Source organism: Chenopodium quinoa, unplaced genomic scaffold (genome assembly GCF_001683475.1).
Source record: "Chenopodium quinoa cultivar QQ74 unplaced genomic scaffold, ASM168347v1, whole genome shotgun sequence".
NCBI lineage: Eukaryota > Viridiplantae > Streptophyta > Magnoliopsida > Caryophyllales > Amaranthaceae > Chenopodium > Chenopodium quinoa.
In genome coordinates this window covers 3,141,558-3,162,640 of record NW_018744367.1, presented here as the reverse complement: position 1 = coordinate 3,162,640, position 21,083 = coordinate 3,141,558, and the positions used below count along the sequence as shown (strand labels likewise).

General features: G+C 34.4%; 1 pseudogene; it reads right to left on the bottom strand.

Annotated features, from left to right (window-relative positions):
- LOC110696674 overlaps positions 1 to 21,083 on the bottom strand; it is an 86,243-nt pseudogene that overhangs the window by 48,317 nt on the left and 16,843 nt on the right.

Here is a 21,083-nt window from a genome sequence, read left to right as displayed (position 1 = left end):
ACTCGCAAATCCTAGTTGGCGATACAAATACGCCAACGTAGCCGATCCCCAGGAAAACTGGCCTACACTGTCGGGGTCACACGCCTCTACGATGTCGCGTGGCCTGAGCTTGTTTTCGCCGCTCTTATCCGGAAACAAGGTACATCCGAGGAGTAGAAAAACATAAGCACTCAGCTGTGCGTCGGGCGTCCTACGTGCACTCGGGTACAAACACCGCTGCAACACGGATGCGATCTTCACACCTCCGTGTTCCCAAACACCTAGCGCCTCGGTGTACATTGCAGCCCTGTCCACCGCCAACAACTCCGCCAGCGAATCTGCCTGATCCGCATCAGCCACAGCACAAAGTCGTTTACCCTCAACACGAATCCCCAGAATGGCCTCGACGTCATGTAACATGATCGTCATCTCACCGAACGGAAGGTGAAAAGAGTTTGTATCCGGCTGCCATCGCTCAATGAAAGCCGTGATCAGCGTACTGTCAATCTTATCGTGCATGGTGGCAGGAACGTGCTTCACCCCAGTGCCCTCCAGTCGCTCGAACATCTTGCTCTCCGCCGGCCAAGCCTCAGCCCATGTACGCAAAAAACTACAAGTCTTTTCCCGGGTATGACATTTCAACAACCCCGTAACTGAAGGCCTCTCCTGGTCCTCCCAAATACGGGCAGCTATGTGTCCTAGAAAGCTAGGAATCACACTCCCGTCAACAGGCCCACCGGGCACCTCACTCCTAACAACCCAAGAATCATTACCCGCCCTCGACCGTTTCCTGCTTGCCCCAGAGACAGTGGACGCAGATGATGTGCCAGATCTACTAACAAACCTACCACCCCTACCCTTACGCACCTCCACCATATGCGTCTCGTACATGTCATCAACCCTCTGACTGAATGGACCGTAATCATCACACGGTCCACTGCCATTGTCCACATCCTCATCCTCATCTGCGCCCTCCTCCTGCTCCTCCTCCTGGTCACCCTCCTCAGCATCATCATCGTCATCGTCATCCTCATCCCGACGGTGGATCCGTTCTCTACGAACTGAGGCCGAAATACCACGGGATCTGACATGTCTATGCCCCGACCTCTCCACTGAATAACTTCTACTAAGAAGCTCTATATTTTCCCCCCACCATGACGACCCTACACAAAATTTTAAAATATATAAACATACAAAAATTTATACGATAAATAATCATCATCGCAAATCAAATACACTAAAAACAAACAAATAATAGTAAACAAAATATAAACGTAGAAAACATACAACGAAATTGAAAAAATTTATAAAAATAAACAACAAAATATAAAAACAATTCAAAATTATATTACAAAAAAAAAAAAAAAAAAAAAAATTAAAAACAATTTTTTAAAAAAATTAAAAAAAAAAAATTGGGGGGGCGCCCTGGCTGGACGCCCAGCCGGCGGTGGTGGCGCCAGATGCAGACGCCGCCACCAGTTGGCTGGCGTTTGGGCTGGACGCCACTGCCACGGCTGCGGCGCTTAGACTAAACGCCACAACCGTGGCGGTGGCGTCCAGCCCAGGCGCCAGCCAACTGGTGGCGGCGTCTGCATCTGGCGCCACCACCGCCGGCTGGGCGTCCAGCCAGGGCGCCCCACCGCGTTCACGGCGGTTTTCCCCTTTTTTTTTTTTTTTTAAAACAAAATATACCTTTCCACCTTGGGACATCCTTCCCTCCGCCGCCGCCGCCACTTCCTTGCCTTGCCGCCTCGACATTGCCGTTATTTTGAATTTTTTTTTTTTTAGAGAGGTTGAAAGAAGATGAGCAATGAGAGTGTGAGTGATGAGAGTGTGAGTGATGAGAGTGTGAGTGTTTTTTTTTTTTAAGGTCAAGGGCAATTTTGGGAAACCAAGTGAATTTTGTGGGCTTTATGTAGTAATTTGTGGGCGATGTTTAACAAATCCCTTCTACTAACCCTTTTGGTATAGTTGTTACTTCAACAATGGTCAAATATTTTAATGGTAAGTATCATATATTAGTCATTATAATAACTTTTTTTTAATATTTACAACGAATAACCTAATTTGCCATTGTCATTTTGCTTACAGGGAATATTAATCTAAATACTTCTGCATCAACCAAAATTTATATTAATCTTCAAATTTCTGAGGTTGATGAATTGAAATCTTTATGGACGTATTTTATTTCAATAATTTTAATTTTATGCTATTCTTTTTACATAAATATATCTCTTATATATGATCATTATAATGCAGTGAGAAGTTAGATAATGCTACCATTGAAAAACATGAAATTCAGCATATCAACATTGGACCGGAAGAAATCAACTCTAAAAAAGTTGATATTTTAATCATGTACAAAAAACTTTAGAAAAGTTATTTTAATACATCACTTTATTATACTTAATACGAAGTATATGATAAATCTTAAATTCAAACCTAATTTTATTTTTAAAATCATATAGGATTTGATCTTCTATTGCATGGCTAAAGTGGATACAACAATGAGTGAAAATAGTTGGTATTATATCTCATGCCCAGCATGTAAAAGACGTATCAATCCAAGAAAAACATATTTTTGGTGCATTCCTTGTGAGAAACAAATTGAAAGGCCCATCCCAAGGTTTGTTTCAAATTTCTTCTTTATCCATATTACAATAATAGATTAAACGAATAATAAATTATATAATTCCTAATTTCTTCATGCATTATTTTTTTTTTCTCAATTAGATATCGATTGGAGATTAGTGTTACCAATCATAGTAGGTCAACAATATTTGTAGTTTTTGATAAAGAAGCTAAGAAACTAATAGGATAGGATGCAAGTACTCTTTTTGAGACTCATACTTATGAAAAGGTTTTAAAAATTGCTTTTTAACAATAGTTAAAAGATTAAATTGTTCTACAAATGCTTTTATCAATTATTGGACTAAGATTTGTATTTTTGGTGCCATTAATATACTCGTAGTATTGACTTAAAACAATTGAATTAAAACAATTTAATTAAAAGCTAATGACTTACCAAATTTCACAAGGATTCTATCAATCTCCAAAATAATTAGAACACCAATAATTATCAATTTTAAATAAATTAATTGGTAAGAAAAAATTCCAATGCATAGATTTGATTTTATATCGCAACAATTTTTTATTTATTGGTAAATATATTGATTTATTTTATATAAATGTAAAGATTTAATTTATATCAATTTCAGTTTGGCTAACATTTCACGGTTCAATTTATCCATTGATGTAGTAGGTTGGTTGTGGATGAGGTTGGTGATTCTATCGAAATAAAAGAAATGGTAAAACAATGAATAATGATTTAGGATTTAAATTATTAAAAATTTATCATTTCACATCAAAGATTTTACATAACGGAAAAAATTCAACATTAGAACACCCAAAACCTGCAATATATAAATTTACAATATTTTATCAATTGCTAACACTTAGGCCCACTAAATTGTGTTCAGGAATCAGGACTAACTATAGCTTACATTTCACTATCATATTAAAACGTATGATTATGTGCCCGGAAAAAAAAAATACAAATCACTATCTCATTAAATAAGATTAACTTATACAACATATTAACCAAGAGAATTACTCCAAAAAATATCATAAATTATAATACAAGATTAAAAAAATAATAATAATAACTCCAATAAGATTATATTTTTTATATCATAATCTTATTGAATATAAGATAAACTTGAGAAATTTACAATAGTTAGTCTTCATCTTTTTAATTTTGTTATGATAAATTCTACAACATGATACTTTTTATATTTTTTATATCATAATCTTATTAATAAAAGATAAACTTGAGAAATTTACAAAGTTAGTCTTCATCCTTTTAATTTTGTTATGATAAATTCTACAACATGAGATAAGACTTTCACATTTCCACTTGCGTATATGAATTCATATAGCTAATAAGCTAATTTGATTTTTTTTTTTAAGATGGAAAATTATCATATTTCTTATGTTGGTGTTCTAATAATTTGTATTTCTTATGATAAAACAATTTGTATTTCTTATCAATTCAAATTTTAATATTTTAGGTACGAAATTTACAGCAACATACGAGATGTTGTGGTACAAGGAGACATGAATGGGGCAGCAGTGGGAAAAAGAATTGTCCTACCAGCATCATTCACGGGAGGACCAAGATACATGTACCAAAACTACCAAGACGCCATAGCAATCTGTAGACGGTATGGAAGCCCACATCTATTCATCACATTTACCGCAAACACAAAGTGGCCAGAAGTACAAGCAATGTTGAGTCATATTGAAGGACAAAAGCCAGAAGATCGACCGAATATCATGGCAAGAGTATTCAAGCTCAAACTAAAACAGCTCATGAAGTGTCTAAAAGAAGACCATTACATTGGGACTGATGTGTCAGGTAAAAATTAAAAAAACCTAAAAAAAAAAAAATCCAATACAGGGAACAAAAGCCATAACTCAGAAGATAGAATAGAGAACCTAACCTAAAATAAAAGCAAATCAAATTGTTCAACTATTAAAATTTGAATTGATAAGAAATACAAATTGTTCGTTAATTGTAATTAAATTAAAATTTGTGATACCTACCATTATAAATTGACACATCATAAAGGGGAGTTTTTTTCCCGAGTTGTTAGAGCGCCACGTAGGATTTTAATTTTTAAAAAATTATTAGAGTGCTACGCAGGATTAATATTTTTAAAACGCAACAATCGGATTATGCCACGTAAGATTAGTTTTTTTAAAGCGCTACGTAGGATTATATAAAGGGGAGTTTTTCCCGAGTTTTTAGAGCACCACGTAGGATTTTAATTTTTAAAAAATTATTAAAGCGGCACGCAGGATTAGTATTTTTAAAACACTGCAATCGGATTATGCCACGTAAGATTAGTTTTTTTAAAGCGCTATGTAGGATTATAATATAAAAAAAAACGCCACGTAGGATTAATATTTTTAAAACGCTACAATAGGATTATGCCACGTAAGATTAGTTTTTTTAAAGCGCTACGTAGGAATATAATAATAAATAAAAATTTATCAGAGCGTCACGTAGGAAAATGTTATATTTTAGCCAATGAAAAAAAGAATTGCAATTTATTTTAGATCTAAAATTTTATATTAATTATAAAAATAAAATCAACGCGTTTACTGTGTGGCTGGCCATATCGTGTGGCGGCTGAGACACACCAAAACACTGACCGAGTAGCCTTGATCGTGCGAGTAACCCCTGATCGATTAAGTAACCCTTGACCAATGCAACCGAGTAACCTTGGCCAAATAATCCCGACCACACGGTGTGACCAGTTATATATGAAACTTTGTGAAAATAAAATATTATCTTTTTATATTAGGAATTTTTATCTAAATATGAAAAACAAAATTAGTAATTCATTTTATAGTAAAAAATTCAAGTAGTAAACAAGCGAATATCACAAAATTTATCAGATAAATATAAATTTAGTAAACTATTTTGTTTGAAAAAATACAAACAAACCGTGCATCGCACGGGTTTCATCTAGTTTTAATTAATTTATGATATTTTGACAATTACCACCTATAGGGGATTTTTTTTTTTTTTTTTTTTTTTTAATTTTACCACCTACTATTTTTTAAAATATCAAAACTTCCCACCTACTTGAATCTGAAGTGTGATGTCATGTGGGGCCCACTAACTATCTTCTCACCCTATTTCCCTCTTTTTCTTTCTTTCTCTCTCAATTTCTTATTCCCCTATATTGTACTTCTCTCAAAATTGGGGAAAAACTTCGAATTAAATTACATATTCATGTTAATTATTTCACGAATTGAAGTTTGTCCTCCCCCCCCCCCCCAATTTTGAGATAAGTACAATACAAGGGAATGAGAAATCGAGTGAGAAAGAAAGAAAGGGAGGGAAAAAAGAGTGGGAAGGCAGTTAGTGTCTTAGTGATCCCCACATGTTTTAAAATATAATAGGTGGTAAAATTTAAAAAAAAAAAAAAAAAAAAAAAAAAAAAAAAAAAAAAAAAAAAAAAACTGTAGGTGGTAATTGCTAAAATAGCAACAATTGTAAGTGGTAGTTGTCAAAATTTCCATTAATTTATTATTACAATTATTTGATTGTTTGTGTTCCACCTACCAGTGTATTTGATGATCAAAGTTTAATTTTTTTTTTAATCAATAATACCATAATCATAGTAATAATTATATGGAATACGACTGTACTACACAATGAGATACAACAATATACAGAGTAATATTTATTCAATATTTTATATTTTATTTCTTATAATTTTTATGGATTTTACTAATTTTAAAGGTATATATATTCGTTATTCAATTTTGCAACTTGTCTATACTAATACTCCATACATTAAAAAGCGTTTTAATATCATATAGTACATAGTTTTGCATAAAGACTCTGACCTTTGAATATCTTTGAGGTCTTAGCTAGCTTTGACATAGCAATTAGATTTTCAATGTCAAAAGGATTAGATTAGTAAACATGTTCAATATGCTTAACTAATTTATTGCTTGAATCCAACCAAGTTCTTCAACGCGCGAGGCTGCTAATTTCTTAATTAGTTAATTGGTCAATTAATTAATCGTAGCTATGTCATCAACCAATCATGGATGATGTATTATCAGTAATACGGTAGTCAAATGTATCTTGTCGAATGGTAATGTATGCATTATTATAATAGGAGGGATTATATTCCACGATTATGATGTATAACCAAGAGAGAAAGAATCCACTTTACAAGTTTAAAGGAGGTTTCATCCTAAAACCATATGGCAATAGGAGTGATCCCTTAGCCTTATAAAGTGTTTGACACTCTCTTTATTTTCTCAATGTAGGACACTTACATGTGTTATTTGGTAGGATATACATCATCAACACCTTCCATATCTGATTTTTTTTTTTTTTTTTTTTTTAATTTTTTTATATTATGATCTTCTTTTTGAATAGTTCCTCTCTCCCTCTCTTCAAGATGCTCAAATTTGGCCAATACCTAAGCTCGTCGTCTCATCATACTCACCCACACTGGCGTACTGTTATGCATTGATCCCTCCTCTTTCTTCCTTGTCTTTTTATTTCATCAACACCAATAAAATCTCAAGTTTTGAGGAAGATCAAATTTGACCATGAATTTCTAGATCTAGGTTTTTATGGTCAAGTTTAAGCAAATAAAGCCACAATTGAAATGTTGAAAAAGGTATGTTTCCATTTCTATTTCTTTCAGTATTTTAAATGGTTTTTAGGTGGGTGACAAGGAGTTTTTTTCATGGTGGCTTTGAATTTAGGCCGATAGTTTAGTGGTTATCTTGGGTGGCTGGGGTTTTTTTACAGGGTTGTGTCTAGTTTTCGGTTTTTTACAGGGTTGGAAAGGGTTTTCAACGCGTGGGTCGAGGGTGGTGTATACGAGCGTTGGAGTAGTTTTATTCGAGGTGGGGTGGTTTAGTGGTGTTGGCCGAGACGAGCAGTGGTTTTTTGTTGGTTGCGAAGTGTGAGAATGTCGGTGGTGTTGATTAATTGTTGTTGTTATTGCTGTTGCATTTTCCAGTTTCGCCTGCAGATTCTTTGTCAAACACTCAAACCCCATCAACATCATCAACCTTCAATATCTTTTTTTCAATTTCTTATTCAGTTTACAAAATTTTCTATAAAAAAAAAAATACAACAATTATGTAGTACTAATTTGTGATTTTCATTGTTCATGAATTGTCCCTTTATAATGGAACTGACGAACAATTTCCTATCTTCCTCGAAATATGTGTACTTTATACTTATATACTTTTTTTTTTATTATTATTTTGATTTGCTACAAAAGCTGTTAAATTTTAATCTAAGTTTTGATTCTTAATCACTAGTAGAGAAATGATCATTTGCGTCACTCATTTATGGTGTATTTGCGTCGCTTCTATGAGCGACGTAACAGCTCGCGACGCATATGACTTAAAAGTCATTTGCGTCACTCGTCGCTCCTATGAGCAATGCAAATAACAGTTATTTGTGTCACTCCTATATGAATGAGTGACGCAAATGACAGTTATTTACGTCACTTGTTTATAAATGTGTGACGCAAATGACAGTTATTTGCGTCGCTCGTTTACAAAGGAGCGACGCAAATGACTCTGTTAAGTAACTTTTTTTTTTTTATTTGTGTCACTTGCTAAACTAACGAGTGACGCAAATAGCTTGTTACGCAATTTAAAAGCGAGTTATTTGCTTCGCTTGTTTGTTTAATGAGTGACGCAAATGATGTATATATATATATATATTTATAAATTTATTATTAATACTTCACATTAAAGCTATATGTATATATGTTTGTAGAATTGTAGTACTTATTTTCCTTGGTAAAATGTAATATAGTAAGACCAAAAAATGAAATTAGAATGCAATATTAATGAATTCAAATGTAAATTTCGACAGAGTTTCCTTTGTATTTTGGCCTACCCATAAAACTGGGAATGACGGTGCCATATTAACAACATGTCCAATAAGTTTACAACTCAATATAATTGACATCATAGTCATCACCCAACACAATCACCAACACCAACCCAAATTGTTGGTAAACTAAATACATTCATGTCAAGCCTAAGATATAAAACAAGAGTCCAACAAATAAATGGAGTTTGCTAGGTGTAAATCTAAAGTTAAACATTGCATAAAAAAAACTATGCCAGATATCTCGAACCTCATTTATCTCCTCCTTGGTATACGGTGTAGATCTTGGAAAATCCTATTAACACAACACAAATACAAGATCAAAGGTTTAATTCAAGTGTAGATAACATCAAATTGTATTTATGAAGTAAAAATGAAATATTTAACAAATCATACCGTAATAAGATCCTCACTTCTATGATGATGTTCAAGTATTTCGTACATATAGCGCATAACGTAGTAGCCACACTCACGTGCACCCAATTGTTGAGGACACTACATGCATGCATTATATTTATTAGTTGAATTAAATTGCTATACTTAAAATAATTAAGAAACAAGAAGTGTGGGTAAGGAATTAAGTTAACTTGTCCCAAATGCCATGTTAATTTACTTCCCCTAGATTGTCCACTTAGTGCCTTGTAACTTCGAAAAGCACTACACATTTAAAACAAATAACATATTTGTACATAATTAATAAAAGCATTTATTATCCTTACCCACACATAAAATCATATGGCATTCATAACAAATCAGACTTGTTGTCATAAAAAAAAAAACAAAAAAAAAAAACACAAAAAAAAAAACAAATCAGACTTACTTTGTCATTGCAAACTTAATTGCTAAATTTCGCTTTTGCCTCAAAGAATCAAAGATGTAGACCTTACGCTTAGACATGCATAAAACCAGAAGAACCCAATGATTCCTACATAAATTAGACACAAATGTAAATGAGTAAGTGATACCAACATTTTGCAAAGTTCAAATAGAAAGCAAGTTGAAAGTTTATACTTTTCATGGTATGGGCATAAGAGGAAGTTTTTAGATTTTTGTTTTTCCATCGCATTTGTCATGTATAGTAGGATACGATCTGCATCACTATGCAAATAAGTTTCTGAAATCATTTCCGGGCACATGAATCCAATGGAAGTTACATCCGCCGTATCGAGATAATCACTCAAGGCCCTACATATAAATCATGTAATAATATTAGAAATGGTAAGAAACTGAATATAGGGGGGTGAAATTTGAATATCTTACATCATAAAACTTGCAAAATTGAAATATTAAGCCATGCTCCCATGAGAAGTTGATTAACATCTTCACGTTTGATAATGATGTCCTTATGGTCCTCATAACTAAAGGTCCTTGCATCAACCTTTAACTTAATAGTTTCACCTTTGGGTAATGTAGATAACAAACTATTCAAACACCCGCACTTTTGAGTCAAGTTTTCCAAGACAAAATCCATAAGAAAGACTTTTTTTGAATTGGTGTTGGACTCTTTTGTTTCGTAACCACTTTTAACCTCTTTTCTTCCTTTGGCTTGTACGTTTTCTTCGGCCGCTTTTCTATTATCATCGTTTTTATTTGATATGAATTCCTAGTTAATAGTGAAGCAAATCTATTCAACAATTTTGTTATATTTTTCTACGGCAAATTATGTAAATTGTTACAAAAATAATTTACCTTGTCATGCAAAAGTGAAACCAAGTGTTTCAGCCATTGCGTAAAAGTACCATGAGCGTTCTTAAGTTTCTTGATGACTGAAGAAGGAACTGGAACCGGAGCTTCTTTAAACTCATAAAAAAAAACCATCTAACACTTACCCTCACGTGATCTGGAAGGAGGTTACTATGATGATCAAGAATTAACTCTGGATGAAATGTACCTTTAGCAATTATGACTATTTCAGAGTCATTTATCAACAACGATAGCAGACATGAAACCGGTTCCTTGTATATAACCCACATGAAATTTTATCAAACACACGATACAAAGTTAAATAATATAGTACACAAAAACCATTACCAAAAAAACGAGTTTAGGATACTTGTATGTTTGCAAATGGATCATCACCCCCTGATTGGCAACTACTAGGATTTTGTGGAGTAGTCTGGCCTATGTTATTCAATTCCATCAACTGAGTTGGAATTTGAATACCTATCTGTTTAGCAAATAACATAAACTTCTCTTGAGCCATGGAATCCATTTTAGAGTGCATCTCCTGCATAGTCTCCTCTCGTACCCTTTGGGTTACTCTTGCCTCTAATTCTTCCTCAGCATCTCCGATTTCCCTACCCCAACGGCCACTACGACGCTGTCCGGATCCCCATACAGCTTTAATGCCAATTCCACTGCCAAATCCTATCGCCCCACCATTACGATCTTTTTTCCCAAGGGCACGAGATAAGACATCATCATGCCTATTAGGAACAAATTTCCCATCAGCTTGTTGCTTTCTCTAATTATCCTACACAAAGACTTAAAGTTAGTAAACTTTTTTTGCAATACATAAACTTAACAAAATAGATTCAAAATTGGAACAAAGACTTTTTTATATACTTACAATGGATTCTTTCACCTCTCTTGTTTTCTCATCAGACAAATAAGGATTTCCCTTATCATCTTCTATTGATCTTGCTAGAAGCCAAGCATATGTCCTATCCAGCAAACTAGACACAACCGAAGAGCAAGATGAAGTAGTGGATGCTGAAGATGATGAGGGCATATACCCTTTTCTAAGCCATACAATATTCATTTCAGCATATGATTTGGCTCCTAAATGGTGAGGGTAGTCGTTGAAAGACTCGCTCTGTCTTGCCTTCTCGCTAATTTCCTATTTTCATAAGAATAAATGGAGAATAGTTAACATAAGAATCCGTAAACAAAATATTAATAACATGCATGCTTATTGATTATAATACACACACACACACACCTTAAAATCATCTGTACTATGCTCCTCCACAAATGCTTTCTACATTTATTCAGTTATGGAATCATAGATGTCATAGGGCATTCTTTTGTCCTCCGGAATTTTCCTTGTACATGAGATCCAACCACTGACCAATTTTGTTTTAAAATCTCTCCACCGCTTATCACAAGTGCCTAGGACCTTTTTTTTCTTTCTTTCATCTTCTTTGATTTGAAACTCTCTCTAAATACAACAAAAAAAGCAGTGTCATATTCAAATAATTTCAAAATGATCATATAATAGTATATTATCTAACATTGGATAGAGAATTACCTTAGCATCTTCCCATAAAGTGTCTTTACTCCTTGTGGAACTTGATTCCAATCTTTAAACAATATAGACACTTTTGCACGGCTTATTTCACCAAGATGAGTTTTGTACACTTTTACCCAATTTCCAATGGGTCGATACAATTCATCCCATTCAAGCACTCTAGGAACCACAAACATGGATTTTAGGCCCTATGAAGGACCTCTTTGCTTCTTTTTCTTCTTTTGAGAGTCTGTTGTTTGTAGCTCCGATTGTGATGGATTGTGTGGCTCATCTTCAACATTTTCCTCACCTTGTGAAGACACAGAACAATTAATAATATGCAATTTGTGATGGATTGTACATGTAATAATAATATGAAATTTGTGCAATTAGTAATACATATTGTAAAAACAAAATTAAAAAATACAGAATTCATACCTACTTCATTCTTCTCTTTTGCGACATAAAATCCTTCATTATGATCTATACGTTTCAATGTTGTGTCAAAATCATTGACTATTGAAGGGATGCTCCAGACGGAAGGTGGTGACTCATTAAATTACTCATCATATTCTTCCTCGTCAACCACATCTTCAATGCCAAGTATCCTTCTATTGCCTTCTAAAACAACTAACCATTTACAATCAGCTGGATCAGCCACGTAAAAAACAAACCTGCTTTGCTTGTGATGCTAATATAAATGTATCAATTAGATGCCCTGTTGGACCAAGATTTACAAGGGTCAAGTTCCCTTGTTCATCTTTTTTTACACCACGGCTACTATCAGCTCACTTACATCAAAATAGAGGAATCTTGAAATCAACATAGTCCAGCTCTATTATTTCTTCAATGACTCCATGATAAAATTTATTCTTATCCACAAGTGTTTTATCATGTGCACTAACATATTCAGATGACAAACCTATTACTTTAACACCACTATTTTGCATTGTTGATTTCTCATCTTGTTGGCTAGTGTAAAAAGAATACCCATTGATGTCGTATCCCTCGTATGAAATGACTTGACATTTTGAACCATATGGCAACCATCTCAATGTGTCGGATATAACATTAGGTGTGGTGGACAGCTGGGACATCACTCGTTCCTTGAACCATGTAACGAATGAACAATTATGCTCCTTTATCAGCTGAAGATCATTTTTGGAAGGATATTTATTTTTAAGAAAAATCATGTGCTCGTCTAAGTAAGGATGAATTTCACTAAGATTTTGCAACACAAAAAAGCTCAACCTTATTTTTCATATCAAAGCCCATGGATAACCAATTTGATTTACTTTTGTAAGGCTTACCAAACTCATTCTCAATGTCTTTGACCCGCTGATAAACCTCACTTGCACGTAAAGGGCCACGAGCTTCGCTCATCTCCACTTTTCCATTAAAAGCGTCCTTATTCTTTCGAAAAGGGTGGTCTTCAGGAAGATGTCTGCAATTATCCATGTATACATGCTTGCCACAATTATCTAGGCGCAATGCCTCCAAATCATCTTCACAGATGGGACAAGGATTTGTTCCCTTCATAGTGTACCCTGACAAATTCCAATAAGCTAGGAAGTCATTTATCGTACAAAAAATCATGGCACGAAAAGTGGAATTGGTTTTACTATATGCATCAAACATCGGGACACCTTCATTCCACAACAATTTCAAATCTTCAATGAGAGGCGCTAGATACACATCAATGTCATTTCCAGGTTGTTTAGGCCTAGATATTAGAAGGGACAACATAATGTATCAAGACTTCATGCATAACCAAGGAGGAAAATTGTAGATACTAGAAAAACTGAGTGCTATATTGGGTACTAAGTGTCCCAAATGGGTTTAATCCATATGTACAAAGACCAAGCCTAAGATTTCGATCTTCTTGACCAAAGACCTTGAAATTTCGATCAATGTTCCTCCATTGCGGGGAATCAGGATGCCTCATTAACCCATCTTTCTTCTTCCCATCAGCATGCCACCTCAATAATTTTGCATTTTTTTCATCAGAGAAAAGTGGCCTAAATCTCGGGATAATTGGAAGATACCAAAAATACCTTAGCCGGAGACCCTTTCTTACACAACTCACCATTATCATTCATCTTGTAATGAGAAACTCCACACCTTGCACACTCATGCAAATCAGCATACTCATTTCAATACAACACACAATCATTGGGACATGCATGTATCTTCACATACTCCATACCCGTAGGGCACATAAGTTTCTTGGCCTCATAGGTGGAGTTTGGAAGTTCATTCTCTTCGGGGAACATTTCTACTAAGGCTTCCAACAACTGCGTAAAACCCTTGTCGGTCCAACAATTGCTCGCCTTTAAGTTGAATAACTTCAAAATGGCACCAAGTTTAGTGAATTTTGTACAACCAGGATATAACGGTGTCTCTACAACTCTCAAAATACTATCATATATATGGGGACATTATGTGAATTGGTCTTCTACATCATGCATCATCTCATCTATCCTGTCCTTCTCCACTTCATTCTCACTTTCACCAACAATATCAGCGGTATCAATATCCTCACCTTAGGTGTTCATTATCATCATCACAATGATTTTCATCTTCCCTTAGGCAATAACTAGAACTTGCCCCATGATCTATGCTCTCACCATGCCATGTCCACCTTGTGTAGTTTTCTTTAAACCCACGACGAATTAGATGATCTTTAATGTCATCTATATCACGATACCCCCTCGAATTATTACAGTCACAACAAGGACAAAGATTAATCTTTGATTTATTTTCTGTTTGGTATTTTAAGGCAACACTACTAAACTCTTCAATTTCTTGTAAAAATCTTGTAGAATTTTGTTTAGCATACATCCAACTTCGATTCATTTTCAACCACTAAATATCAAAAATTAATTTTAAGATTTTGTGTATATTTTCTAACATACGGTTCCTTAATCATAAACAAGATTATAAGGCACAAAACATTTTCATTCAAAGTTTATCTCGTGTAGATGCAATGACATGATCCAACTAGGTCCTTATCACTCCAACCTAACCTATTCTTGAATGTCCTATCTCACTAGTAACTACCTGGTAAAGCTTTGGTTCCAAAGAAAATCCGGCAACATTTCCATATAGTTCTCCAAGCACACGATGTAGATAATCGGCTATCTACATGTGAACCCAGAAAACAATCGGAAATAGTGAGCCATGATCTTGTTAGACCCAAAAACAGTTCAAATACTTACGACCTAAACGAGATAGAACATTCAAGAACAGTTCCAAACCGGGGACTATTCAAGACTTGCTCCTAATGAGTAAGCCCTGAACGGGTATCTAAGCCAATGATGCAAATATTATTATAATTCCAATCAATCGTATCACAATTAGAAATCCAATACAATTCACAATCATTATACCAACCACAAAAAATTAGTTAAAACTACAAAGAAGGGTTAGAATATATACCACAAGTGAAGACAATGTCGTATGTGTATGTACTACCAGCTCAATCGTTTGTCCACAATGACTAACTTATGCAACTTCAATTCACGAATTCATATCCACATAATTGAGAAATTTGCCATATAAATTTAGATATAATAAACCAACAAAATCCAATCATACTAAAAATTAGTTTATAATGGCCTAACATCATTTCTGAAATTTAACTAAGTTCTTGTTCAAGTTAAATGCTACAATCTATCTACTATGAAAATATTGAAGATAAAAACAAGAAACAATCTTCCTTGGGTGAAATCGACTTCACAAATTCACCAACGTCGAGCCTAAATGCAGTTGAAACCCTAACAGCTACACTGGTCGAACTTTAATTATTTTTGCTGTAATTTGCTCGAATTTCCTAGGATTTTTAGGGGGCGAAAATTATCAAGTTTTCATTCGAAAATATTGGTCGTTGCTCGAAAATGGGGCCGGGGTTTTTGCTTGAATTTTCTAGGGTTTTGGGTCGATTTTTTTCTCGAAATGGGGGCTTTATGCACGGATTTGGTCGATTTTTCTGGGGTTTTTAGGGTTCGAATTTCTTAGGGTTTTTGTTTTATTTTTTGCTCGAAATTGGGGGGTTATAGCTCGAATTTGCTGGCGATTATGGGTGTTGAATTTGCTGGCGATTTTGGGTGTTGAATTTGCTAGGAAATGGGGGTTTTTTTGGTCGAATTTGTTGGATTTTAGGGTCGAATTTCTGGGTATTTTGCTATAGAAATTCGTTGGGAAGGTAGGAGTGGCGAGTGTTTTTTTTTCTTTTTTCTTTTTTTTTGTTATAGTGAAAGGGAGGCAGCAAGGTCGAAATTCAGAATAAAAACCTAAATACAAAAGAGTTATTTGCGTCACTTAATTAATAATATATGACGCAAATAATGAAAGTGTAATGCTGTAGATTATCTATATGCGTCGCTCCTTAACTTAAGGAGTGCCGCAATTTATTCACTCACTCATTTGCATCACTTGTCAGTAAATAAGTGACGCAAATAAGATAATTATATGCGTCGTTCCAATAAATAAAAGCAAAGCAAATAATAGAAAGCTGATATCTGACTTTTGGATCGCTTCTTAGATAATGTCCGAAGCAAATGACTTTTAATGATGCTAAAATAGAACATTTTTTTCATTTTTTTCTATGAGTGACGCAAATAGGGCGACGCAAATGAACGTTTTTCTACTAGTGAATAGCCCATTCATTGAAAGATATAATTTTTAATTTAGATAGATGGGATTTTTATGCTGTATTCTTGATCCGCTATGATTAGGACTGCATCAAAGAGTGTGAACTTGATGATAGTTTTTAACTTGAATTAAGCCTTGGAGCTCTTTTTTTAATTGATTCTCTTAATGGTGTACAAGAGGATGAGAAATTCAAGAAACTCGCTTAGCTGATGTATGGAGGGCTAAGGAAATTACCAAGGATGTGTTGCATTCACTTGCCGTATAAAATGATGGGAAAGTTGTTAGTTTTGGTAACTTGTAAATTATTTTCATTAGTTATTATATACTTGTAAATTATTTCCGTAAATTCTTTTATACTTGTAAAATTATTGTTCCTATATACTTGTAAATGTTACTCGTTGTAAATTACTACCAGTAAATTCAATATTATATAAGTTTATGGAATAATTACAAAATAATAAATATATATTGTCGAATTTTATATATTTTTTTAAGAAAAAAAAACACAAAGAGACCTGTTTTGTTAGATAACATGTCTCTTCCCCTTCTTAAACATAGGATGTAAATACACACAAAGAGCCCTGTTACCTTACTTAATAGGTCTCTTATTGATTACAAAGAGACCTGTTCAATTGAACGGGTCTCTTTATCAAAAGACCTGTGAGCTAGAGACCTTCTCTAAATAGGTCTCTTATGCCATTTACAACGGGTCTCTTTGGCCTTTTTTGTAGTAGTGTGGGGGTGGAGACCGCAAGACAATAGGTAGGGGGGGGAGGGCAGGAGAAGGCGGTGGAGGTGGTGTTGTAGTAGGAAAGTGGATAGCATTAAGAAGTGACCGAGACTCCCATTCCTTATACATAGAGAAAGCTCGAATTAAAATACTATGAATATTAGCAGAAGAGTTCTTAAAAATAACTGTGTTACGATGTTTCCAAATAATAAGATAGCTATATTAGGAAGGAGTGTAGGCGAAGTGACTTTAAGAAAGCGAAATAAATCATGGATTTGATTAATCTGAGGGATGCGACCAAGTCACTTAATGACAGAAGAAGAAGACCAAAGTTTCGTAGAAAATGGACAAGAGAGGAAAATATGATCTTGGGATTAAGAATGATTAGCAGAAAGAGCACAATCTCTACGGACAACAATATTACATGAAGATAAAGTATGACGAGTAGGGAGACTGTTATGGAGGATTTGCCAAAGGAAAATCTGAATTTTAGGAGGAATATCCAATTTCCAAATCCATCCAAATTCCCATTTAGAGGTAGGAGGGACATGCAAATGAGCAAGCCAAGTAGCAGATTTAAGTGTGAATAGACCATCTGTATAGAGACCCCAACATGGTTTATCTGGAACAAGGGAGGAAGGGAAGGGGATTCCTCGAGTAATTTGAATTATATTTGATATAGTTATATAACATTACATAATTTGTACATTGGTGAGAAACGTTTTTGTCTTAATATAAAGTATAAACTATGGAAAGGAGCGAGATAGACCCACAGGTGAGAGATGTGAATAATCTGGCAAAGTTAAACCATACCCGATTACCCAACTTAATTTAGACCTGATTTGGATCTGAAATAATGATTCGAAACCTGAACCCACCCGAAGTCGAGTTGACCCGCTTTAGACCTAATACCAGAGATGACCCGTCGATTAGGATGTTATCCAATACCTGATCGAAATGACACAAAACAAATTTAACCCGATTCATTGACCTAAACTTATCATCACCCAAATTGAAGTGACGCGAAGTGATATTTCCTAATGGGCGATACCCAAAGTGACCCTAACTAAATTACCCGATATTGAAATTAACCACAATGAACCAATTTCAATGCAAATTAATTAACTAAACACACCTAAATCAAACATAGCCTAAACTATTTTTATATTTTTGAGTATTCTTTTTCATTGATATGATCGATCTTGAATTCATTTATCAAGTCTAAATGATCTGATACCACCCTGATCTGACACGAAAACTCGACCAACATTTCAACTCAATTCGAAATGATTCAATTTGAACTTGACCCAAAGCTTAACCTGACTCAAAAAGACCCGACCCAAACTTGACTCGAAGTTTTAATGCAAAACAAACTCAATCTAATTATCTATTAATCCAAACATACTCGAAAATTAAATTGACCTGACCCATACCCAATCCAAACGATCCGATGCCAGGTGTAAATGTGATTTGGGAGGATAAAGCGATAAACGAATGTTGGTCTTATAGAGTGGACATTGTGGTTAAGAAGTTAATTTCTTAGTGAACAAAACATGACAACAACATTAATTAGTGACATTTTTATGCCTTTAAATTTCTATTAAAGAATAATCATTAGTGACATATTTATATGCTTTGTAATCTTCAATTATAATGTCTATGAAAGTAAATGCATTTTAAGTAGCTAAAGTGAACACCCTGTCCCAATCTAAGCAGTTGGATATGATTTTGGTGAAGCATATAGATATCAAATAATTTAAAAAATTTAAGTAAAATTGTCGATAGAAAAAGTAAATATAAAGATTCAATTATTTAGAAAATGAAGCTATCAAATTTATGAATCCATATTTTTTTTTCCTTCTATTACAATTGAATGTTTGAGCTTTTCAGCACCAGGGCATGTCTGAAGGAGGAGGCAATATACTCGATTCGGGCGTATCGCCATCCTTGACAATGAACGCCATCTCCATCCCCCATGAAGCATGTCGCTCCAAGTGACAATGCATGAACCAAACTCCTACATAATTGTTAATTGATTGAGAAAATTATTAAAACTATGATTAAATAAGTACATGTAATTGTCACAAAAAAATAAGTAAATTTTGTCAAAAAATCATCTTTTAAATTATTATTTTTGTGAAAAACCATCTGTTTAAAAAAATGTTGTAAAAAACCATCCAATTTTTTATTATTTTTTTTTAATTTTTTTTTGTGTGCAACTCATCACCTGCTACAAGAAAATAAGCCTTGACTACTAATGGTTCAGTAGTTTGTTTGGTTGGTGGTGGCAAATTATAATAAAAATTTTAATTAGGTGATTTCTTATAACATTTTTTTTTAAAAAAAAAGTGATTTTTCACAAAAATAATGATTTAAAAGGTGGTTTCTCACCAAAATTTCCAAAATATATAATATAGTTTCAATTTGCATAATGCAAGATGTATGTATAGACAAACCTGGATTATCGGCCCTAAATCTGATAGCAGTCCATCCGTTATACGGAACTGCAACTGTGTTTAGATATGGAGGATCAACAAGATTATAATTCAAAGGATCCTTTTCCTTATTAAATTTTCCAAATCCTGACCCAACGACGTAGTAGTTATAACCATGAAGGTGTATAGGATGATCAGCCGAGGCAAGCACTTCTGTACCTTGGAAAACAATCTCTACGTCGCGTTATAATCCAACACCTTAACCTTTGTCCCACGCTCTGGTACTCGAAACTCCATTGGTAGGTTACGCGCTGTGTAATTAAATTCTAAGGGTGCATTGTCTGGGAAGTTTGTACTAAAATGCTTATGATCCATGTTATAATAATAGTATGCTTCTAGTAAGTCGAAACTTGGACTAACAAAGGAGACGTTAGTCAAGGAAGCAGCAAAGCGAGTATTATTAAATCCATCACACGAACTCCCAATCTCACACGGGAAGGAATTCATAGACAATATATAAACTAAGTGAGTTTTAGCATCTAAGGGGACTTCGACAGGGTGATCCTTACTCGCTAAACTCCTGAACGAGTTTGTAAAGGTAACGAATGCACTTGTATCATTGTGGTCTGGGAGATTTGGCAATGGAGTAGTTATGTTTGTATCGTAGTCTCCGTTATAGTTGATGATGCCGGTGGCTATGGTTTTCGAAAAGACTGCCTTTGGTCTACTTGCATAAGGTTTTGCAGCCATGTAGTATTGGCTTGGTGTTTGGTTGGCCTTAAGAAGCACGTCTATGGTTTGACCAGGAGATATAACGATGTAATCGCTTGCGAATGGCTTTAAATAGCTACCATCGGAGCCAACAATGGTTAGTGTATGGTAGCTACTCCAAAGAACATGATGTGTTGCATTGCTGAATTGATTATCCAAAGTAGATAAGTTTTGCCTTGATCTACTCTTAGCTTGAACATATCTACATACACAATAATATTGAATATCTATCTATATTCAGACTTTTTATTTCAACGTTTAATCACATCTCTCCAAACCCTTAATCCTCAAAATTCTTCACAGATCCTTTATTTATTTATAATTTTCCTTGGTTTAGGAAGCAAAATATTTTAGTATACATCATTACATGGAATATATCCGGTGCAGAAATATGTTTACAGTATAGTATAAGTTTTGAAAAGATATTAGTTTAAATTAATTTTCAGCATTACTAAGCACAATTCTGTGTGGCTGGCCACAACATGTGACCGGCTAATACACATCAAAACACTGACCGGGTAACCTCTGGTCTAGCTAGTAACCTCTGACTGATCAAGTAATTCATGACCGAGTAACCCATGACCGATCGAGTAACCCTTGACCAAGTAACCCCTGATCAATCGAGTAAATCTTGACCAAGTAACCCCTTACTAACCAAGCAATCCCTAACCAAGTAACCCGGTCACATGGTGTAGCCAGCCATAATACAATCCTAGATAAGTGAAAAAAAAATCCCACTATTTTTTTAAAATCAATTAAAAACAAAATAGAATTATATAAAAGGTTATTAATTTGTCCCTTTGAAACTTAAGTTGTGATTTATTATATGTTATA